A 22,310-nucleotide genomic window follows, 5' to 3' on the forward strand; every position below is an offset into this window, starting at 1 on the left:
TTTAGCTTCAAATTTTGGTTTTTGATTCAACTTTGTTACCTGTCTGAGGAATGGGAAAGCTAATAATCCAATCTTTCCAAGTGATATTAAACCAAATGAAGCTGTAACTGGAGCTCAGCCCCAGGCCAAAGACATGAACTAAATACAGTCAGTACTTGAAGATATCCCTGAGACTTGCTCATGTGAAGTAGTTGTTCAGGTATGGAATTAAACAAATAGTCCCTCCCAGAAGCAGTATCATTTTCAGAAGGGATCATGATTATTCAGCACTTTACAGACACCATGATTCTTGTTCAGACCCTGACATTCTGGTTGTATTGTGAAGTTGTGGTGTGCTCACTAAAATTTTCATAATGCTTCTGGCCCCAGCACATTTACCTCTATGGAAGAGACACTTTGTTAGAACCACCTTGGGAACAGCACTCCTAAATTAATCTCAACTGTTTGCATGAGAAAAAAAAAGTTTCAAACATTAGAATGACAGATGAAGCAAATTAACTGACTGGTTTACCTGCTTACAATCAGCAGTGGAGGGAAAAAAAGCCAAGGAAAAAAAACCCCCTGCTTCTCAGAGAGGAGATACTCGTCCTGAGATGGAACAAGACAACAATGGTCAGACATTTGGAAAAATAGCTCTAGTTCAGTCACAGGACCAACCAAGGTCAGAAGATTAAGTCTTTCCAGACAAGATGTTTCCCACTTCTGGTACTAGAGCAGTCTCAGATGGCCACATCTAAATCCTTCTAATTGTCTGTACCATTCAGATTCCACTAAGTTTTGAGTCTCTTGGTTTAGAACCCCTTCTTCAGGGAAGCAACTCATTAGAGAAGACAGGATGTGTGCTGTTCTTAATATTCCCCAAATACTTACATGTAAGGGGAAGTCCTAAATTCTTATCCCATAAATCCAAGGAGGTTTTTTTTTTCCCAGAATAATTTCAGTACATAAACAGCACCTTGACAACATAACCCAAAGTAGAAGCCTGTTCATTTTCACCCACTGTTAGATAGTTTAGAAATTAGGGCAACTCAGATAATCCTTACTCAAAAGGGTAAGTGGTATCTCTTATAAAAGAGAAATTAAAATACTCCAGAGCTGACTTTCACACTTATTTACAGAAAACATTATTCAGAAATCAATTCTGAAGACAAGATACACTGAAAAGCTGATTGGGTCTAATTAAAGACTTTTATATTCAAGACTTCTGGAAGTAGATCTATTTCATTACTAATGCAGACTCTTTGGAAGTGAGTCAACTGTTCAGAAAACAAAGCTAGAAGCAATTTTTATTTCTAGTTTTTACCTGGGTTTGATAGCTTCTTGTCTTTACATACAAGTTATTTTGCCAGTTGGACAGCTAGTTCTTCTGGGCACTAATACAATAATTTTTCTTGGACAAAAATATTTCTTCAATTATATTCAAATACTTTAACTGATTCCAGAGAATCTTCAGAGGATTTTCAAAAAGCTGCCTGAGTGATTAAGCTTATCCAGTGACATGAAATCATACTAACCACCCGAGAAAGAGGCAGAGACCTGAAAACAAGTTACTGCAGCACAAACACAGCACCGAGGTTTATGTTACTCCTTGAACTGCCCACAGGGACACATACCCACAGAGATAGCTTAACCAAGTTTTTCTCCTTGCATTGAAGGGAGTTACCTTGATTAATACTGCACACATGGACAATTTCCACAAAGCAGCTAACATCAGCTTGTGAGACTAGTTCCACTGTCTATAATTAGCATAGCTAAATAAAGTATGTTTTTTTGTTGTTGCGGGTTTTGGGTTTTTTTTTTTTTTTTACCTTAAGTCCAAGTTAACTCCCAGCTAGATCTTACATCTGAACACAAACTTAATGCATGTTCTAAGGATGAAAACTGGCCTGCTTGAAGCTACTGATATCTCAAGATGAAAGCTTCCTAATGTGAGAGACTAACAAGCACGTGCAACTTACAGTAGTTTCCTATGAAGTGTAAGAAGTCATTTCAAGGCAAGTGATGTAATGAACATTCTTAAGCTACTAAAAAATATGCTATGATTCAACACTTACTGAGTTCAAGTTTCAACTTTGTGCAAAAATTCAAATATGTCAATTCAAATTTGGAGTCCCTTATAAAACCTAAGCTACAGAGTCTAAGCCTCAACTGGAGTTTGTAGCATGTATCAGATTTATTCTTATGTTTGTTGACCATTTGCCATGGTTTTGCATTTTCTCCCTATTTCTGTAAAATCATCACCATCCCCCATGACAGTTGTTTGTGCATGTTCTACCAGTGAGACTTCCAGCTAAAACGATGATCTCAGAATTCCTGAAGAAACTGAATTGCAAATGTTTTTTATGCTTCCAAAGAAAATCCAGGCACACAAATAAAGAAGAACACTCAGATTTTTAAAAATACTACAAGTATATTAAATTCAGAGCACGCATAATTACCACATTACAATATCTCACTATGCATAAGCTAAGCGTTCAACCATACAGCAAGTTTTGAGAACTGAGACAGCAATTTATTGCTGTGAATTTGGCTCTACTGTCATTGCAAAGAAGGATCAGTATTTAGCTCTAAAACTTTTATCGATCAATGGATTGCCATATCATGGTATACTCAACATGCTTTACCTGATATGCATCCTTCTGATTAAAAGCAGATACAAGCATTTGTTTCTCCCCATAACTGTTACAGTAAATTTATCTGTCAAGCTACAAAACTAGTTAAAAACAGCAGGATTATAAGTAAGGCATGGAAATTTTCAGAGTTAAGATACTTCTCTTGTAAAAATGCACTCATGCAGTTTGAAAGTTACTTCAAGAATAAACTTGCCAGTTGGCTTAAGATACTTTTTCTTTGCCTTTCTTTGGAAAAAGGCAGCTTAACTTCTGTTGCAGAAACAAGACCTAGCCTCAAATTCCATGTGATATCTGCTTAACATCTGGCAATCCTAGCTGTACTCTGATTGCGACACTGGCTGCTGAACCAGTAAAGCCTTATATCGGGTTTCCTTCTACCGACAGAAGACAATGCTCAGTTCAACTGCAATTCCAATACCACCAGAATTTTTGTCACTCCTGTCTATTTTTCTCTATAACCCGCACATCATATACACACCTGGCAATGCCAGAGCTTGCATACCAAGGTATCATTACTTGCACTGTCTCCATTATTAAAAGTTTGGTTCCAATTCAGGTCTGTTTAGATTACAAACACATCGTCAAGGCACAGATATATATATTTCCTTCATCATTATATGATCTTTTGTTACTGGCCATTTAAGACTGGCTAGTGTAGGCCCTTTACATACAAAGTATCCTTCCATAGTATGATTTACAGAAACTCTATTACAAATCAGGTTGATAGCCTGAGAGCAGTCTTACAAATTCCCATACGTCATTTTAATTAAGATTAGAAGGTTTATCTGTTGAAAGAACACTGATTCTATGCAAATTGAGAATACTAGCTACTAGCATTCATCAGGAATAAAATTAGTTCTTCCATGATAAATGAACCATACCAGCAAAGTCCCAAGTAATTGTAACTCATGTCTGTTTTGACCTCTCAATCAATACTTCCCTAATAGAAACATGGTATTTGAATGTGAGCAGCAAACGTCACTCAAAGTCACCCAAATTATACCTAATTTCACAAACAGTTCTTTTGTTAAAGCTTGAGACATCTGTCCGGAGGTTAAGTTGAAAAAAGCAACACCCAGCAATAACTACCATCTTCTGCCACATGGGTTTGCTGCCTCTGCAATAATGGAGGTGCAACCTTAACTGCTTCTTTTCACAGTTAACTTTTATAGCTGAATCCAGTGATGAACGTGGGTTTATAAAAGGTCCAAAATGCTTAATTGAAGTGGCTGAAACTCGGGCAGAACATCCTGTTCAGTTTCTGGCAGCGAGGCAGTAGCATTTCAAACCTAGGAATGGTAGCTCCTCAGTAAACATCCGACTCGCATACCTTGACTAGAAGATGACAACTGTAGAAGTTGACCTCCACACTTCTGCCCATATGCAGATGCACAGACAACTTGGTTGTTTCTGAGGCAACTGTAGGTTGTCACAAGCTTCAGGCGAGGGTATTTAAAAACAAAAAACCCAAAACCCACCCCCCCAAACAACAAACACCACTCACCCCACCCCCCAAACAATCCTGGCTTATCCTGACATGCCAAGCTATGAACTGCCATAGTTCTGCATCTGCTTTGTGAGCAGCTGATGCATCTTAGCCCCCAAAAAGTCTCATTTAATGGGTCAGGAATTTCCAAGAGAGGGAAAAATCTGACAGTTATGAGGAAGAACCCAAAGGTAAGCAATTCATGCTTGCAAGCCTGAGCTCATAGACACAATGACACCTACATGAAAAGCTGAATAATTTTAACCAAATGAATTTGAATCACACTCATCCCCACACCACTTTCTATTACACGGACTAGATCTTTAGTAGAGAGTTACCAAATTAATGAGGGTTAAACTTGTTTAATCAAGTCTCCACAAGAGTCTATTTAAATCTTCTTAAGATCACTCTAGTTCTGGCTTAGACCATACTTTTGGTTCCTCTGCATCTTCAAAGCTTGCCATTTTCTGGAGAAACCTGTCATACCTTAAGACTCACTTTGCTTTAAGTCAAATCAAACATGTACTTTGATAAGGTAGCAGATGTCCAAAGCATACTGAAATTTAAAATCAGCTCCAGAGGTTTGGATGGGAAGACTATTCTAAATACAAATCAGAATGTCTGGTCTTCTAAGAGTTCATCTATTATTTAGACTATGACAATCACCACAGCATTTGAACAAGTGTTACTACTACATCCTATATCTTTCACTGAAGAAGAGTTTTACTTCCAGCAAGTTAAATATATGCATCTCAAAACAATCTATAGTTTGGGCAACGCCTGAGAGGAAGAATGACTTTTTAGTCTGACTGTTCCAGTGAAGCAAGTTTATCCTTCATGAAACCACAGTCTCGTATTTCCACATTGCTTAGGGTGCTCCCAGTTTACCCAGTGCGTCCTCTGTTTAGGTTCTTGGGATCTATGACTTCAGCTGTCTGTAAATAAGGCTGTGAATGGTTCCTTATTTTCACTTCTACTGTCACAGCAGATTCAGCATTCAGCTTGGAAAAGTGGCTTCAGCTTTCCTCTGTGAAACTGACAGCACCAAATTTCATTTAATAAGTAGTCCACAATAAGATTAAGTAATGGAAGAATTACATTACCTGAAAATACAAATATTTTCAAGTTGATATATTTGTCTTTGAAAAAAGTATTTGCAAACCGCATCTTAAGATCTTGCCTCTGGCTAGAAACAGGAGGTACCTTCAGTTAGCAAGACTGCACATTGTTCAAAACATTGGTTACTGTAGTTAAATTAAGTCCAAACTAACATGCACTTAATGTTGCTTCTTCATCAGTTTCCTGGCTAGACAGGACCCAGATTTCTAGCAGAAAAGGAAGATGGACTTCTTTGTTTTTTTTCTTCAAGAATAAAACTGTGCAACCTACTTGATCTTTTCATTCCAGGCTTCACATGAAATATTCTTATTTTCTCACTCTCATTCCTAGTCACACAGATACAGCACTTTTCTTCAGAGATTACTCTTACGCATTTGATGAAAAGCAACACAGATCAAAAGGATGCCAAACACCAGCACATCCAGTGGTCTAAAGCACTTAATTGTAAAACCGTGCTTTCAGCTACTCAGTTTTTGCAGAACTTCAGCTACCACACTTAAGTTTTCTATGTGAGATCTCTGGCTGAACCTCAGTTTAGCTTAGGGCTGATGTTTTCTGACATAAAAGGTTTAGGGAGATCAGAAAAAAAAAAAGCCACCAGAAAAAAAAGCAATGGACTTGCTCAAATATAAAGAAAGGAAAAAAGGTAACGACTGTAAGAACATACAATAAGCAGAAATAGCCATCATTCAGAAATGCTCGTTTCTCTCTAGTATTCAGATATAAAAAGCAGGTAGAAAATTGTACACCAACATTAAGAACATTTGAAGACCAAGCATCCATTTAAAAAAATGAGAGTTACAAATGCTTGTTGGACTTCTCTCTATTGGCCTCCAAACTTACTCAATGCCCAGGACGATCTATATCAAGTAACAGGGTATCTCTTCTTTGGTGAGATCCCACCTAACCTGCTTCTTACATCAAAAAAGATGTATCAGAAAAATGGAAGACTGTTTCTCCAGCATGACACTCAGCTGGTTTTGCCTCTTCCAGTGCTCCTTCTTGATGCCACAGGACTACTACACAGTCTCTTAGGTTCCACCAAGTGCTAAGGTGACAATTCGGCATCAGTTTCTAGAAGCATGGCATATTCTCAAATAACTAATGTCAGCAGAAGTTGGATTTTGAACACAGTATTTCGCAGTCCACTAAGAACACAAGTCCGAGGTGTCTCAATTTGTATACTTATATTCAGTGAACACTGTTGATATAAAACTGTCTTGGAAATTCATCTACAGGCTGGTATAATACGTGCAAAAACTCTGAAGGTGAATCCACACTTGCCAAGAACTCATTTCTGATGCCACTCATCATAAAACCCATGAAAACACATAGCATTTTCTGTACACTTGCACCAATATAAACAATAGACAGTATATAACAAAAGGACGATTCCCTGAATGGAAATAAAACCACCACACTCACAGAATGCCTACTGCCCATCAATTCTCCATTTTAAACAAGTCAGAAGGGTCACAGAAAGACAGTATGATATATCGTTATACATACTAGCTATATAAATATAACCCCAGAAGCGTGAGTCAAGATTTTGCATGCAGTATTAATTTATACACTTTCCCAACCCCAAGAAAATCCTTCAGCAATATTGTATGCCAAAAGCAATCACCTGAAGCCAAGTAGGCTATGCTTATGGGTCATCTTGTACATCAAGCTTTCAGAATGTTATCCTGTAAGTAGCTTCACAATGAAAGATCAGAGGAGGGTTACTCACTGCATCTTACAACGTCTAACAATTCACCTTAACCACTTCACATTTGCAAGATTAATAAAAGAGGTTCCTGCACAGTATGTCCTTGGGCTGCCCCCACACTTAACTAACCACATAAGCCTGGACACATAGCCATGCATAGCTCAGTCTCAAGTGTGAACGTCACAAACAACTGTAGTCCTCAATACTGTATTGCTGAGAGTAAAATCCTTAGGTAACTTCCACTTAAAGATTACTTCCATTCCACATTCCAGTTTACCCATCTCCACATTCCGAAAAAACAAAACACGTTGCAACTTTCCACTAGTCTTCTAATGAATCACTTTTGGGGGAAGTATCATACCAGATGTTATAGAAGTTTGATTAACTGCAAGCAAGGATTGTACAACTGCACAACTTAACTATCAATATTGTCTGGGTTCTGATGCAGTCCAAGCACTGTTCAGCATAACTAGCTTTGTCTCAAATAAAATAAATGTTGATTATATATGAAACCATTAGAAAAAAACAGAAGTAGCTGGTCTGGCCCTGCAACTATGGAAAACACTTTGATTTCAGCAGTGCTGAAGTGCCACATGTAGCAACGTACAGGTCCTCCTTCTGTCTCCTGTACCTCCCCTCTTCAACTCCACACAGGTAACTCAAGTGTATCTGCAGTTCATCTTTAACATGGATGTGGTGGTATTCTTTTTGCTTCTTCCCGATATATGCAGAATGCTTTTAAGAAATTTCCCTTCATTGCAGACATGAAAAAAAGTGAAGGCACAACTGGTTAGGTTGCAGAAACAGAGACTATTGAGTGGAAAAAAATAGGACAAGACTTCAAAAGCTAAGACAACCAATACACAGAAACAAAAAGAAACAGTTGCAGGGACTATCTGTGTTCACAAGCTATTTTAGAGTAACTGAAGAGGGGCTAGACAACATACCTTATCTGGGCAATACATAGCAAATTCATTTAAGAGAAAACTTTCACCATCTAATTTCACATAAAGTTATGAAGTAAGCCACACTAAAGGAAATATTGTTAAACTTCATCTTTTCCTTTAATCCAGATTACCTACTGAAATTAAGACTTAACTTATAATTAAAGAGTAACATTCACCTCAACGTCAACAAATTTTGATGCAAAGAGCACATTCTCCTCAGAGTTTCTATGAAAAAAGACAAGAATTATAACTACAGATCCTTGCTTTAAGTTTGTCTTCAGTTATGAAAATAAACTGTTTGCCTGTTCCAGTTCTTCAATACTGTCCAGAAATTTAATCATATAAAGGTTCTCACAGCTCTACAGTTAGAGTTATATTGAAAATTATTTCATGAATGAGTAACAGTGGCGCACAATATCCTTTCTGCAGAAGACCTGGTCAAGTCATTCAGATTTAGGACACCTTCCTGTGTTGCAACAGCTGCAGGAATGATATGAAGTGATCTAAGAAACTAGGGGTTCCCTGAAGAGAATCTCAGGCTGCAGAGAAACATGAGATGCTGCTTCTCTGCATCCATTAGAAGGGCTAGGCTGTCCCACCCCTGCACTATGGTCTGGCCTTCCTCCCTTAGCCAGGAATGAACTAACCATGTGTACTCTAACTGGCAGTCTCTTTTCATAGTTGCATAGCAGGGATTTACTTCAAATAACATCAAGTCCTTAGATTAATAACTAGAAAGCTGAGTGGGGCAGTGTACAAGATATTGTCGAATGCCTCCTCTTCCTCCTGGTTCAACTCGAAAGAGTTCCTCTAACTCTGCTACACGCATTCCTGTACCGTCTTATAGTAACTTTCACCCTACTGCTTCAGTAGTAAAAATTACTATTAAAATACTGCTCTTGAAAAAAGAGCATCCTGAATAGCTAGAGGGCCCCCAAATCATTTTGTATTTCAAAAGTTGCCTAACAGGCAGATTTCCAGCCTGGCATTTACAGCCTTCCTCCCTTTCCTTGCCACTAGAGGAGAGGAACACGTAGTATGTCAGGAGCTCACAAAAGCATACATAAACAGGCGCACACAATAATAAAAAAAACCTTTCCGCTTTTAGTTGTCCGGTGTTTCTTTACGCATTCTAAAGCTCAAGAGATGAGAGCTTCCAGCCAGAACCTACTGTCACTTTTGAAGGTAGCCTTATTCAACGGTTCCATGAAGAAACAGTTTGTGCCAGCAGACAAGGTCTTTGACTTTCTCCAAATAGTGCTTGCCTATTACAAGCAAACTGCCATAGCTTCATCAGAATATTGCTTCCACTACACCTGTCCCACTCAGCTTTCTCACAGTTGACAGGCCCTAAGGAGAAAGTGATACATTAGATGCTTTAAGCGAGATACTAAGGCTCTACTGCAGTCAACCACTGAACAACTTTGAAAACTCAGTCAACTTGAAAACCAGCCCCTAGTAACAGCATTCAAGTAACAAAAAAACTTCCTTTTTCCCTGCTTTTTGCAAGAATAGAAACAGACCATCTTAACCATGTCTGAGCAGGAAAACAAAGTTTGCCTTTGAATATGAAGGTGTAGTTACTGCAGATACTCCTCTAATCTCTCTGAACAAGGAGGCTGTCTAAAATATCCCTCCTACCTGACCTAGATGCAACAGAACACAGCAGAAGCCTGCCCCAACTCAGCAGGGATTCAACACACTGACATTAACACAGTGCACTTCAGTCTGCTTTTGCATTTGTTCTGAAGCAAAAGAGTGACAGTGCTTGCAACCATGAGCTAAACATGAACTTCTGTTGCACAGGGTATGCTTAGAGATTTGTTTACTAAGAGAACACTTTTGATTAAAACTCACAACAACTTGAGCCTACCCTGAACAACACTCTCAAAAGTCAGTTAGGTATCTGAAAGTCATCTAAGTGTTACTTAGGCGAATTCATAAAGGACCTGCCTACCCTCTTACCATACACCCAAGGACAACAGAGTGCCTGTTTTTATCTCTAAGATACTCTTACCCTTAAGAGCACCTCTCCATACCGAACTCCAAGCAGCTAGCAGAGCTCTGCGCATGACAGGATTGGCACTGTAGCAGTAAGCATCTAGTACTTCTATGACACTTGCACTTCCCACATCCCAGATGATAGGTGGACAACTGTTTATTTTAGTTCCCAGCCACATTTACTAACTGTTAGATCACAAGGTACAGTACAGTCTTCAGCACACTTCCTTCCTCAGCCACACAAGTAACTTCTTTCTCCTTTTGTAGGCCCTCACCTAGATTCCCATCTGTTTGCCTCTGCTCCAGAAAGGCTCTCAATTAAAAAGACAGTCAGTTTTACTCTGCAAAACTGGCACAGCACAAAGAGAACTGTCATGGCTCACTTCAGATTTATTTTTGATGAACTGTCCTACAGCAGAGCTTTGGAACAAAATAGCACAATTTTAATTCCACTCAGAAAACTTATCTGGTGCACGTATGTAGTAATAGAAGCAAGACACAGAGTTACAGACACTAAAAAGACTATTGGTTCCCCCTGCCGTATAAAAGTTCTGTTTTTACACCTATAGTCTTTCAACTCTGTTTTGCAGATTATTTTACCCCCAGGCAGACAGGTGCTCTAAGTATGATCCGCTTTGCTGCAAGAGATACATGACATTTATATCGTACAGTACAACTCAAAACTCAGTTATTTAGCTACAGATAATCATAAAGCTTTAAACTGCAGTTGCAAGTTGAACTTGAAGTAGTTCATACCACTACAAGAAGCATCCCTGAAAATACGCAGGTACCAAGGAATAAAACACTGCATCTAATTAGTTAGAAAGGTTATTTGCAAAGTCTTTGCTACGAATAGCCAAGGTAACCTCCACTATTCACTCAGCAAATTTTTAGCTAGAACGATGTCTACAGGATAGACTTTGAACAAGAGTAAAAAAAGATGTGATGAATAAAGAAAGCGAAAACACTTGACTGTAGCAAATTTGTTGTTTGGTTGGGTTTTTTTCTCCCCAAAAGCTGTGGTTTTAACACAGAGGCAAGTCATCCAAAGGACATAATTTGATTAATTTTTTGAGTTTTCCATAGAGGAGAAAAGAGACTCTTTCCAAAGGGAAATACATTTGGGTTTGAATGATTACTATATAAGATAATGTGATTGCTTCTTTGCCTTTTAATTATAATTTATGAAAAAAGAAGAGTGCTTTGTGTCTTCTTTTTTATAACAGTAATTTCAATGTATATTTTACCGCGAAAGAGTACTGAAAAGTCTGCGTCATACACTGTCTACACATTTTGCACTGGGCTAAGATGTAGCTGTTATATGCTGGAAATAGCAAGTTACACTAATCAAAACATCAAATGCACATTTGACCTGAACACACATATGACCTGTGCAATTTTCAAGCTAGGCATCTCTGAAGCAGTCTCTGTCTTGGAACCATACTACCTTACTATCACACCCCACAACAGTATAGAAAAAGACTTTGTTTTGTTTTACCCTGCACAGCACAACCCATCCCTTTAAGACAGAAATGGGAGTAAAAGTGCACTGATCTTTTTTTTTTTTTAAAGGAAACCTTGGTTTATTATGCTCTTTTTGTAATCCGAGGCCAGGACGAGAACACTCGGATTCTGTTTTATTTTCCCCTCAGCAAACTTCGCTTTCCTTCCACCGCTTCTTCACCCAACACACACGGGTCTCTCAGGCTTATTAGACGGGTTTGGCGCAGGAAGCGCCAGTCAAATTCTTCCATTTGCTTTGACACGGGTGGTGGTGGTGCGTGTGCGGGGTGGGGTGGGGGGGTCGTTCAGACGAAATGAACATCCCTGTCATCCCCTTTTCCTTTTTATTTTGCGATAAGCAGGGAGGGGAACTCGCTGGCCCCACGACGCTGCCTATGCTCGTCCCGCTCCGTGGCCACCCCGGGCACAAGCACCGGCGGTCGGCGGGCAGCCCGGCCGGCCGCACCCGGACCGTGTCCCGTCTGTGTGTGTGTGTGTGTTCCCCCCTCCCCGCCTCGCCCCCACACACCGGCCGGAAAGAACGAGCAGCTTCTCTCCGACAACCGGACTAGGTGGGGCTCCGGGCTCGGACTTCCCGCTGACAACGACGGCGGCAGCCGGGGACCGTCCCCTTCCCCGCCCGCGGCGGGGGCCGAACCGGGCGTCAACCCGCCCCTCCCCGCACCCGGCCGGGCCCCACGTCGCGGCCCCGAGCCGCGGGGTTACAACTTTCCGCTTCCGCTCCAACTTCTGCTCCGGGGAACCGGCGGGAAGGCGGGGGGGGGGGGGGGGTGGCGGCGGCGAAGGGCAGGGCCGGGCCCTCGGCCGCGGCTGCCCCTCAGCGCCCCGCTCCCCCGCCCCCCCCCCCCGCCGTGTCCCCCCGCGCCTGAGGCCGGACGAGGCGGCGGCTCCCAGTTCCTCCTCCGCCATGTTTCAGGCTCGTGCCCCTTCCCTCACAGCGCGCCGCTCCCCACCGCCGCTTCCCTCCCACCCACCAACCACCCCCCCCCCGCCCTCCCTCCTCCTCCTCAACCCGCCGCCGCCGCCGCCCCCACCGGCCCGTCCCCGCCCCGCCGCGCCACCTGTACCAGACCCCGCTCCTCTCCCCACACGACACCGGCCCGGCCCGCCTGTCCCCTGCCGCCAACCTACCGGACAGCGCCTCCGCTCAGCCGCCGCCGCCTCGCCGGCCGAGCCCGCTCCTCTCCTCACGGCTCCTCTCCGCTCCCTCTCGCTGCCTGTGCCGGGGCGCGGCTTGGGGCCGTCGCCGTGACGCCGCACGCCCAGCCTCGCTCTGGCGCGGCGGGGGCGGGGGCGTGCAGCCGAGGGGAGGGGTGACCTCGCCGCTCCGTTTCCTCTGCGCAGGCGCGGGGCACGGCGCCGCGCGGCCGCCCCTCCCCCTCCCATCTCCCCCCCCCCCCCCCCCGCCACCTCCCCTCAGCCCCGCGCTCTCTCGCTCTGTCGCCCCGGCGGGCCCCATGTCGGTGCGGCCGGCTGGGCGGTGAGGGGCGGCACTGACACACAGCCCCGGCGCGGAGCGGCTGGTGGTGGGTAGGAAGGGATGGCCGGGCGCTGCCCTGACTGGAAACCCCGCTAGGGAGGGCCGGGCCGCCCGTCCTGCGGCTCTGCGGCCTGTCCCCGGCCCGCCGCCGCCTGTGGTGGCAGCGAGGGAGGGAGGGAGAGGCGGCCCACGGGACGCGTGGGCCGTCGTCCACACGGCCCTGCTTTGGGCTTGGGAGAGTTTGGCTGGGGGGGGATGGAGCACGGGCAAGATGTGCTGTTTGAGGGGCTGGAAAAACGTGTGAAAGCCAGAGTGCGGAGCCCAGGGTTGCCTTGCGGTACCAGGCCCGTGATCTGTAACCCTGTCGCCAGCCCTCTTAGATATTCCCAAAGACGCCTCGTGCTCCACAGCAGCGTGTCCATCGGGATAACCGACGTCCCTTTCTCTCCAAGTTCTTGTCGGGATAACGCGGTCCCTCTCTCCCCAAGTTCTTGCAAGCCCCGAGTAGGAGCCCTGGGTTAGTTACAGCTCAAAGACGGGTCAAAAGGACATGATGGTTGGTTCTAAGTTAATTTAGAACATCAGGAGCTGGAAACGTAAATGCCAGGGCAGTCTAAAAGGGGTCAGAGATCCACTGTTGAAGGGTGTTTTAGAAATGCAATGTGCTACTCTTTTTACGTGGATTATTACACCTTTGGATGTGAACAGCCTATCATTAGCCCTGCTGTAAAAGCAGGATGCCCATTGCCTGCAAATAATTATGGTATATCTTAGCCTTTCGCTTATTTCAGTCCTAAGTGACATAGGCACTTTTTTCCCTAGTGTCACTAATATTTTCCAGTTACAAAGGGTTTAACTGATAAAGGTTAAAAATAAATGAGCATTTACGTTACTAGGAAACACTTAGTAAGCAAATAGTTAACGTGGTACGTTCAGATAAAACTTTTGCCCAGAGGAAGTCCACAGCAGAGTGTAAAACTGACAGGAAGTTGCAGTGAGGCTTCTGGCAAGGAGAGTGGGTGTGGAGGAAGCACAGGCTTTCTGTTTGTAGCACAGAGATAGAAAAGGGATAAAAAAAAAAAGAGAGATTACATTTTCCCAAGTTGCATGATGGAGAGTTCCTTGCTATAAATGTTTGGAGACCGTACAGCTTCAAATGAATGTGTGGGAGATGCTAGAGCTCAGAGCAAACGGAGTCAAAGAATGACCGGTGAAATGAACTGCCCTTGGTAGGAGAAGCTTCATCTAGATTCAAGGCATCCAGAAAGTGACGCATTTAAAAAATATTTTTCTTTTAGAGTATTGCTCCCAAATCCCAAACGTCATAAAATCTCTTCCAAAGTCCAGACAAATCTCTTGGTGTTTTACAGCTTAAACCCTTGTGCAGTACTTTGATAATGAATCCCTGTAAATGACGGATAATGCAAGAGAGCTCAGGTTGTGAGAAATCAAGTACATAGAAACCAGTCCTTTCTCAGTGGGGCGTCCTATGCGGGGCAAAAATCATTAATGAGAGGTGGCAAAATAGATAAAATACAGCCTCTCAAGTAAAAATCGTAAGAGCATCTCATGCAGTTATTAGCTGTATAGCGTGTTTACTCACCAGATTAGAAAACATTTCTGTTTCTTTAGTCTTTTCTGTCAGTAGGTATTATTATCAGCACCCAGAAATATTCAGAGGCAAGGAACAAAGAGAAAGATATATCCTCTGCCCTCACAACTTTCTTCAGTGAACTAGATTAATCACAAATAACAAGCAGTGTTCTGGGAACAGATGTGTGCCATTACCATAATAATATTTTACAGTGTTCCTTTAACTGCCCTGTGTTTTATAGGCAGTGGGGCAAATACTGCTCTTTGCTGTACAACAAGAAGACAGGAAGGGGCCTTTGGGAGTCTGAGTGAATCTCCCCTGAGCAGGTCTTGGCGTTTTGAGTTTCATACAGGGGAATCTGAAACTCAGTATTTTAGAAGAAGTGTATATACACGTATATACACATATGGTTTACTTAATATAGACGTGCTTGGAGATTGATCACTGTAACTAGAAGAAATAGGCAATTAGGATCCATTCTGAGCAAGAGACGGAGTGTTCCCTTTCCGAACTCTCTCAGCCACATACTTTGAATGTAAATCGGGCCCTTAAGTTTGGATTTTCCTATGAATCATCTAGCTAATCCTCAGCGCAATTCGTAAACCAGCTTTACTCATATCAGTGTGACTGGCGAATAGAAATTGGTGCGCCTGTTAAGCTTACTCACCTGGTACTCCACAGGGCTTGTTCTGCTCAGCTTGCTAAGCTTTTCACATGTGCCTGAGCTGCTCGCTGATGGTTACTCAAGCAACTGTGCCAGTGCAGAGGTGCTCCTATGATAGAGCAACTCCCCAGAGAACTGTGAATATGGAAGAAATGAGGGAGATAGGGCCAAAGTGCTGTTGTGTTGGATAGGAACAACACAGACGCATCAGCTTTCCTTAGAGGGTCTGCCTGCACCCAGCATTGACCTGGAGTTTTTAAAAGAAGGAGGTCAAATAGCTAGCTGCCTGCTCACCGAACGAAAAAATAGAAGAAGAGACCTGCTTGTGCCCATAAACCTTACTGACAAATAGACCTTTCTGAAGCACCGCACCACTTGTCCTTTGGGCTGTAACTTCTGTCTCCCAATTTACCAGTTGCCTGCCTGTACTTCAAACCCCTCCTATTTCAATGACCAGTGCTTAGCTGGAGCTAATTCAGCCTGCTCATCACTAACGGGGTGAGATGTCTGATAATGTCATGTCTGTTGTGAGGAACAGCTACAAGGGAGCATGGAAGATCCCCTCTGATGGAAGAAGAGCAAGACAACAGTGACGCATCTTGTTAAAAAGCTCTGTGGAATTAGTGGGGGGCAAGGGGGAGTTGATAGGTTATTTGGGGAAAACAAAGGAATATTTTTTTAAATGATGCTTTAATAAAAGCTTGACAGGGTGGCCTTTGGTCACCTCCATATAATTTTTCTAACTTTGCCTGCATTGTTTTCACTGGGGCTGCACGGGTGTTGGAGCGAAGAATGTGGCTCTATGTGTATTGCAGTTTCATTACTGCTGAAATACAGCCATCTCTGGGACAGAATGCAGAGCTGGCTTGTGCCAGCAAACTCTGAAGTTTAATGGGCATGTGGTGCCAGGGAATGTTGTGCTGGCTGCATGCCAACTAGCTGTGAACTTTTCTAGAAATTTGTCCTGAAGGGAAAAGAAATGTCATTCGGTTAATCTAGGAGGTTGCTTTGCTTTCAGAGAGGAAGCAAAGTTCTCGTCTTTTCTGGTGAATGGACTGAAAGACATCGATTCTTAGCTCAGAGACTCGGTTGTTCCAGCAAGAGAGTGTTTATGAGATCAGAATGTGCTTTGGATCATGAGAGCAATAAGGAGACATCATCTCCAATGCTAAAGAAAAATGTCTCTTATTTCTGAGACATAGATGTGTGAGGTATCTTCAGCATTTTTTATCCTTCAACGTGATTTTCGTTTGATATTTCTCCATACTCAGAAGATTTAGTCATGTAGAGTGGGAATACCTGCCTGCCTGAATAGTTCCTTGAGACATTTCAGAGACATGTCTTCCCCTGCAAACTCAATGCAATTTCTCTGTGCCTTCATATCTGTTGATACAGCTTCAGCCTGAGATTTTTACACTGATACTAGTTTATCGCCTTCACTTCTGACATAGCTTCCATTATACAGTTCTGCATCTTAACCTCTCTTCATTGCATCTTCGTGATGTATTGCCATTTACTAATCAAAGTTGTTTAAACAGGGGTTTAATCACAAGCTCAGCTGAAACTTGAACTCCCAAGATTTTTTTTTCCCAAGCCTTTTTCACTTTCCATATGTTTACCTCATTGTTGAGGAAAATCCTCTGCTCCTCTTCCTCCTCCAAACTATTTTGAATTAATGCTTTTTCCTATCGCTTAGGGATGTTCCATGACTCTTCCAGCTTACCTGCCAGTATCTCTTACTGGGCTGACCCTTTTCCCTGCTGTTGGCCCAAATCCTACTATTTGTTCCTATAATACAGCACTCCCTTTTTCTTGTGATTTGTCTCCCTCCCTAGCTTGTGATAACTGCTTTGAGGAGCAAGATTTACCTTTGTTTTTCTAAGCTGGGGAAGAACAGGCAATGGACCTACCGCAATTTAAACTGTAAATGTCAGCATTTATTTACAGGGGTCTTATTTTTTAATCTATTTTCTCCTGTCTTTGAGAGACTACTTCTATATCACTGCAGTTACGTCAGATAAAGCAAGGAATAGCTGTTTCACAACATGGCTGTTGTGAAAGCACAGTACTCTGAATTGCAGAGAGATTCAAGAAAGTGCCCTGAGCTCTGGAATTTAAACTCTTAAAAATAAGGATTAATTTGGTAAAAGGAAAAGCCTATTTTATTTTATCCTGTGTTGAAAAGATCTTTCAAATTGCATTGGACAACCAGCTGATCAGATAAGGAGCAAGATTGTCACAGCAACACAGCAACGTTAAGTGTTTTAAAAGAGTAAATGAAGAATAATGTATCCAATTGGAACTAGAGAGGGAATGTCATTACCTGGAGCAGAATCTGTCCAGGATATGGGTGAACACTTCTCTCTCAAAAAAAGAGTGACACGTGTTTTAACAATTTCAAAGCTTCAGAAGTTTTACTTCCCTCCTTTTTCAGGAGAACACTTTTAGCAGCACATGATGCACAAAGAAGATTACTACCTTCTGAATCACCAGCTCCTGTGATACCTGGATAGTTCTTCAAAGTCTTCCATGAAAGGACTGGGTACAACAGCAGTTAAGTGATGATGATGACTGATAATATTCACAATTTAGATAACGCAGCAGTATAAAGTTCTAAACTGATGCTTAGTTTCCCCCATTTATAATTCTGCGCTCTTCCTGAGAATGTCCTTCTTCACTCTGTTACCATATACTTTAGAATAATGCATTGAGCAGAATAGAATAGCCTGAGCAAAGATAGTACTGGGACCTTAGTGGTAGTCCCAATCAAGTATATGGGAAGTGCGTACTTTTGACTCTGCTTTACCAGAACGTGAAAGTACAGAATTTTGACTTGGGAAAAGAGTGTTTATAATTATAACTGAATGTCAGTACCAACATTTTAACTATTGTACCTTTCTTTCGTTCTTTGGTTTTTGATTTTGCATTGTTACGTTTTATTAGAATACTCATTTATATCCAGATTCAAACTCTGCTGGAGACAGAGGAAAAGCTACTGTTGATTTTAATAAGCTTTATAGCAGGACTTAAATTCAGCCCTTGAGGAATGTGCAACGTTTAGCAATACTTGCATTTAAAATATATATTCACTTCTGGTTTATGTCAATATTAAGACAGGAGCAAGTATATTTAATGATGGCAGGTCTAAAAATACTCTGTGTTTTTTGTCCTGCTTCCCCCAGCAGCAGAATTATATCCCAATTAACATAGCAATTTACACTGAAATATAGCTATAGGTATGATTTTTTTTGCTTCCTTTCGTTTCTGTCCACTTCAGAATCAAGCCTTAACACAATGGGCCAAAAGCATTCACAGGGAAATCATTAGTTACATTAACAGTTCCTTAGTTTTGGTACTCAGTTTGGTTAGAAGAACAAAATGTACAGCACAGAAAGGAGAATTTATTTCCTAACTTTGTGAGATCGTTTTCTCCTTAGCTTTCTTTGTAGACATGGCCTTGTTCTGCCATATCTTTCCTCTGGCTATGGAAGCTGTTGCTGGAACTACAATCAGGAGAGAGGTCTTAATGAGGACTGTTAAAGTCTACACCAAGGAATACACATGTTCCTTGCCTTTTAAAGCTAGCCAAAAAGCAGGATTTTTTTTTCCTTTTCATTAATCTTTTTTGCAAAACAAATGCATTGTGGGTTTTTAGCTGATAAAAATTTCTTTGTTTTACTTCTTTCTTAATGAGTCAGTAAATGGCAAACCCCTCAAACAACCATTTCATTACAGTGTTTAGCACTAATTCAACTGTATATTTTAGTTGGGAGGCGGTATTTTAGTGAAACTGTATCCCCCAAATAACCAAGGTAAAAAGAGGAAAATGTTGACAATTATGCTGATTTTGGATGAGTGCATGTATTCAAACCATCTCCAAGTAAGTTGCTACATCTGCCACAGGCCATGGCTCACAGTCTGATCTGGAAAAGTTTTGATGCTTTTTCATGTCAGATGGGTGCTATGATCATCGGTGGCATTGGAGCTGTGCAGAGACATGCTGATGTCCCGCTCTCCGTTCTCTCGCTCCCTCTCGCCATACTCTTTGCAGCTTGCTTGCTTCATTTTAGCCTGTTTTTCAGGGTGGTTTATCAGCTAGTAGGCCTACAACATATTTGCCCCTTTCTGCTGTCACTTTCAGAAGGACTCAGGGGTCAAATCCCTTCTTGTTCCTTAACTGGCCTGAGGTTCTGAATAGATTATTTGTGTAATAGATTTATTTTATGAATACTTTCATTTAACTCTATGCAGTTCTGCTGAACTTCAAATTGAAGATTTCATAATATCCTATTCCCATGAGATGTCTGTGTTGTTATATTCATTTTTTATCAATAAAAATACGCATTTGAAATGAAAATGCTGTCCTCTCCAAACCTTTCTTACAAATTCAGAATTGCTTCAAGGTCCCAAGCCTTTTAACTACCTCTGTACTACACGGAATCTTCTATTACAACCTCGAGCAGCAAAAAATTTATTCTAATTTGAGCTATAGACAGTATTTTAACATTCAGAGGAGGCTGAGTGAAGAGGAGCCCTGTGAATCACTACCAAAGATAGGGACGGAATGGAAGCTGTTGCCCTGGTGTTGCGTTTCCTTGTGTGAAGGTGATACTCCTGTTGCCCTGGTGCTGTGTTTCACGTGCTAAGGTGATACTCCACTGGCTATGCCATTTGTGCAGCCTGTTTTGTGTGCCATGTGGCATTTCCAAATTTGGTTCAAGTGAAAGAAAACAGAGGGCCATGATTTTAATTATGTAACATAAAATAAAAATTCTATTTTTTTTAAATTATATTGTCACTTGAGTTCTTAGGTTTGCTCCCTGCTTTTCCTAACTCTTGTTGTTTTCTACATTTTTCCTTTTCCTTCCATTCTTCCTTTTCCTTAAAAAATGAAAAAATTATGGGAGTTTCAGACTCCAGTGAGGACACAATGGTTTGCAGTAATGGATTTCATGCCGTCTTTCTCTAACTCATATAATTTTATCTAAGCTTTATTACATATCATTCCATTATTTTATAAAACAGCAACTTTCCTCCTCCTTCCTTCTTCTAATCTTTATCTTTTCTCTTGTCTCCCTTTTGCTTTAACACAGCAGTTTAAAGATTGCAAGTTAGTTCTGGGGTGGGGTTGTGTGATATAATCAACTTCAAGATAGTCTTTAGATTTCCTTTCTTCCACTACAATACTGAAATCTATGCTCAGAGATCAGCATTTACTCTTACTTTATTTCTTTATGCTCCTTCAATGATATAAAAAGAGAGGACTGCAGCTTTTTTTCCTGAAAACACTCTTAGATTAGCACAATGTTATTTAACAGTTTTGGTATATAACAGTGGATTCAGAGAAAGAGCAGTGCCTTGGAGATAACAGTCATTTTCTAGCCAGTTCTTGCGAATAGCTTTTTATCGTTTAAGTGAGTTTTTTTGTCTGTCTTTGGGCATTCAGTAATGGAGGAAAAGCCCTCAGGAGGGAATCCTTCCTTTTATAGAAGAAGTTCTGAGGCGCTTCAGACTTTCCCAGGTTGGCCCATGTCCTGCTTTCCCTGTATCTGCTCTGTTCCAGGCATAACGTCGTATTTTAGTTCCCAGGAACATTCTGTGCATGGTTTAGGCTGTTTGTGAAGGCAGCATGTGGGGGGATTGCAGTATGCGGGCACATGGACTCCAGAAAGTGAACAGAGCTGCCCACATTATTTAATGTACAGAGAATACCGAGTGTCATCAATTCACTGGGCCAGTAATTCTCAGCATTTTCCATACTCAGGATTTCTGCTCATCTAGCCAGAGTGTGATTAGATGGCTCTGTCAGATTGCAGTGTAGGGAGGACAGTCAGTCATGACTTCTTGCCACGTACATACATTCATGACACCCATGTTGAAAGGCTGTGCATGTACTTGTCCAAGTCACACTCTGGAGATGTATTTTTTAAACGCTCCGTAATAAGCTAGCTATTCACAACAGAGTCATGAACCATTCTGTCATATAGATGCCTGTCAGCTCGTTACAGCTCATTTCAGGTTTGTTAGTATATTTCCAAGGCGGCTTGGCCCATAATTAGAAATCCTAAACACCACTAATAAGTCTCAAGCCCATTTTCTTTCAGAGTATGTCAGTGGCGAAAAGCTTGCCAGATGAACCTATATGGAAACTGTCATTTCCCTGAAGGACAGTTAAAAACGTATCATATACCCAGTGTCCTGTGGTTTGGTACCAGTGCCACATAAAATAGATTCCATGTAGTTACATGGAATTTGTAAGATGGACAGATCAACCTTAATTCTGCCCTCCTATATATGCAATCACATAATATATAAAGAAATTAAAAAATTCATCAAAGAATATTGTTAAATACATGTCCAAAGTGAAATTGAACTAATTGGTTATTTGCTTACCCACACACTTCATAAACATATACATGGACGCAAATAAACAAATACGCAATTTTTGAGACATCAGTTTCCTAATAATTTGTCCACATTTCTAATAGGTTTTGAGTGACAGCAGTAATAATATTTGGGAAAATGCACCGTAGCTATATACATGTAAACATACTGTTAGGATTGCTCTGGGAATCCTATTTTTGGATTTCCACACTTCTTTGCAATGAAATGTTTGACCTTCATGATGTATTAACATACAGATTTTTTTTTTTTTTTAATTTAATATACCGATGAAATTGGGGCAGAGAACACAGATGACTGCCTCTGAGCCCTCAGGCTCCTGATTATCTCAGAATAACTGTGCCTTCCTGGAGTTGCTCAACTGCTGCATTAACAGTCTTTACTGTGAAGAAAGCAGCATTAGATAAACATCATTCAGAAGGCTATCTCTAATTGTTTGAGCCTACAGAAATGATTTGCCCCATGCATCAGCAGTAGATAGGTGTGGTTTTCAGATCATCAAGAAATATCTTTGGTTAGTATCAACTCAGTGCTGTGTCATCCTCTTGTTTGAATTGACACTGAGTGTATCACTTACTCATTCTAACGTACTTGCAAATCTTGATTAAATCACAATAGTTAAATGTCAATATATTCACAGCAGTTTTATAGGCTAGGGGGTTACCTACCTTTTTGTGTGTTTGAATATCTCATGCAGAGACAGTAAAGGACATTTATTTATGCCTGGGTGTTGGCTAGCAGCTGAGGGT

The 22,310-nt window shown here is 41.6% G+C and overlaps 2 protein-coding genes across 2 annotated transcripts in view; both read right to left on the bottom strand.

Annotated features, from left to right (window-relative positions):
- Positions 1–11,978, bottom strand: part of MDM2 (MDM2 proto-oncogene) — a 114,308-nt gene extending 102,330 nt beyond the window's left edge. The window contains exon 1 of the mRNA XM_069773376.1: positions 11,970–11,978. The gene's annotated coding sequence lies outside the window, so the exon portion shown is untranslated. The remainder of the gene's footprint in view (positions 1–11,969) is intronic.
- Positions 1–12,711, bottom strand: part of RAP1B (RAP1B, member of RAS oncogene family) — a 31,839-nt gene extending 19,128 nt beyond the window's left edge. Inside the window, exon 1 of the mRNA XM_069773383.1 lies at positions 12,553–12,711. The gene's annotated coding sequence lies outside the window, so the exon portion shown is untranslated. The remainder of the gene's footprint in view (positions 1–12,552) is intronic.
- Positions 12,712–22,310: the final 9,599 nt, after the last annotated feature.

The sequence above is a fragment of the Haliaeetus albicilla genome, chromosome 28 (genome assembly GCF_947461875.1).
Source record: "Haliaeetus albicilla chromosome 28, bHalAlb1.1, whole genome shotgun sequence".
NCBI lineage: Eukaryota > Metazoa > Chordata > Aves > Accipitriformes > Accipitridae > Haliaeetus > Haliaeetus albicilla.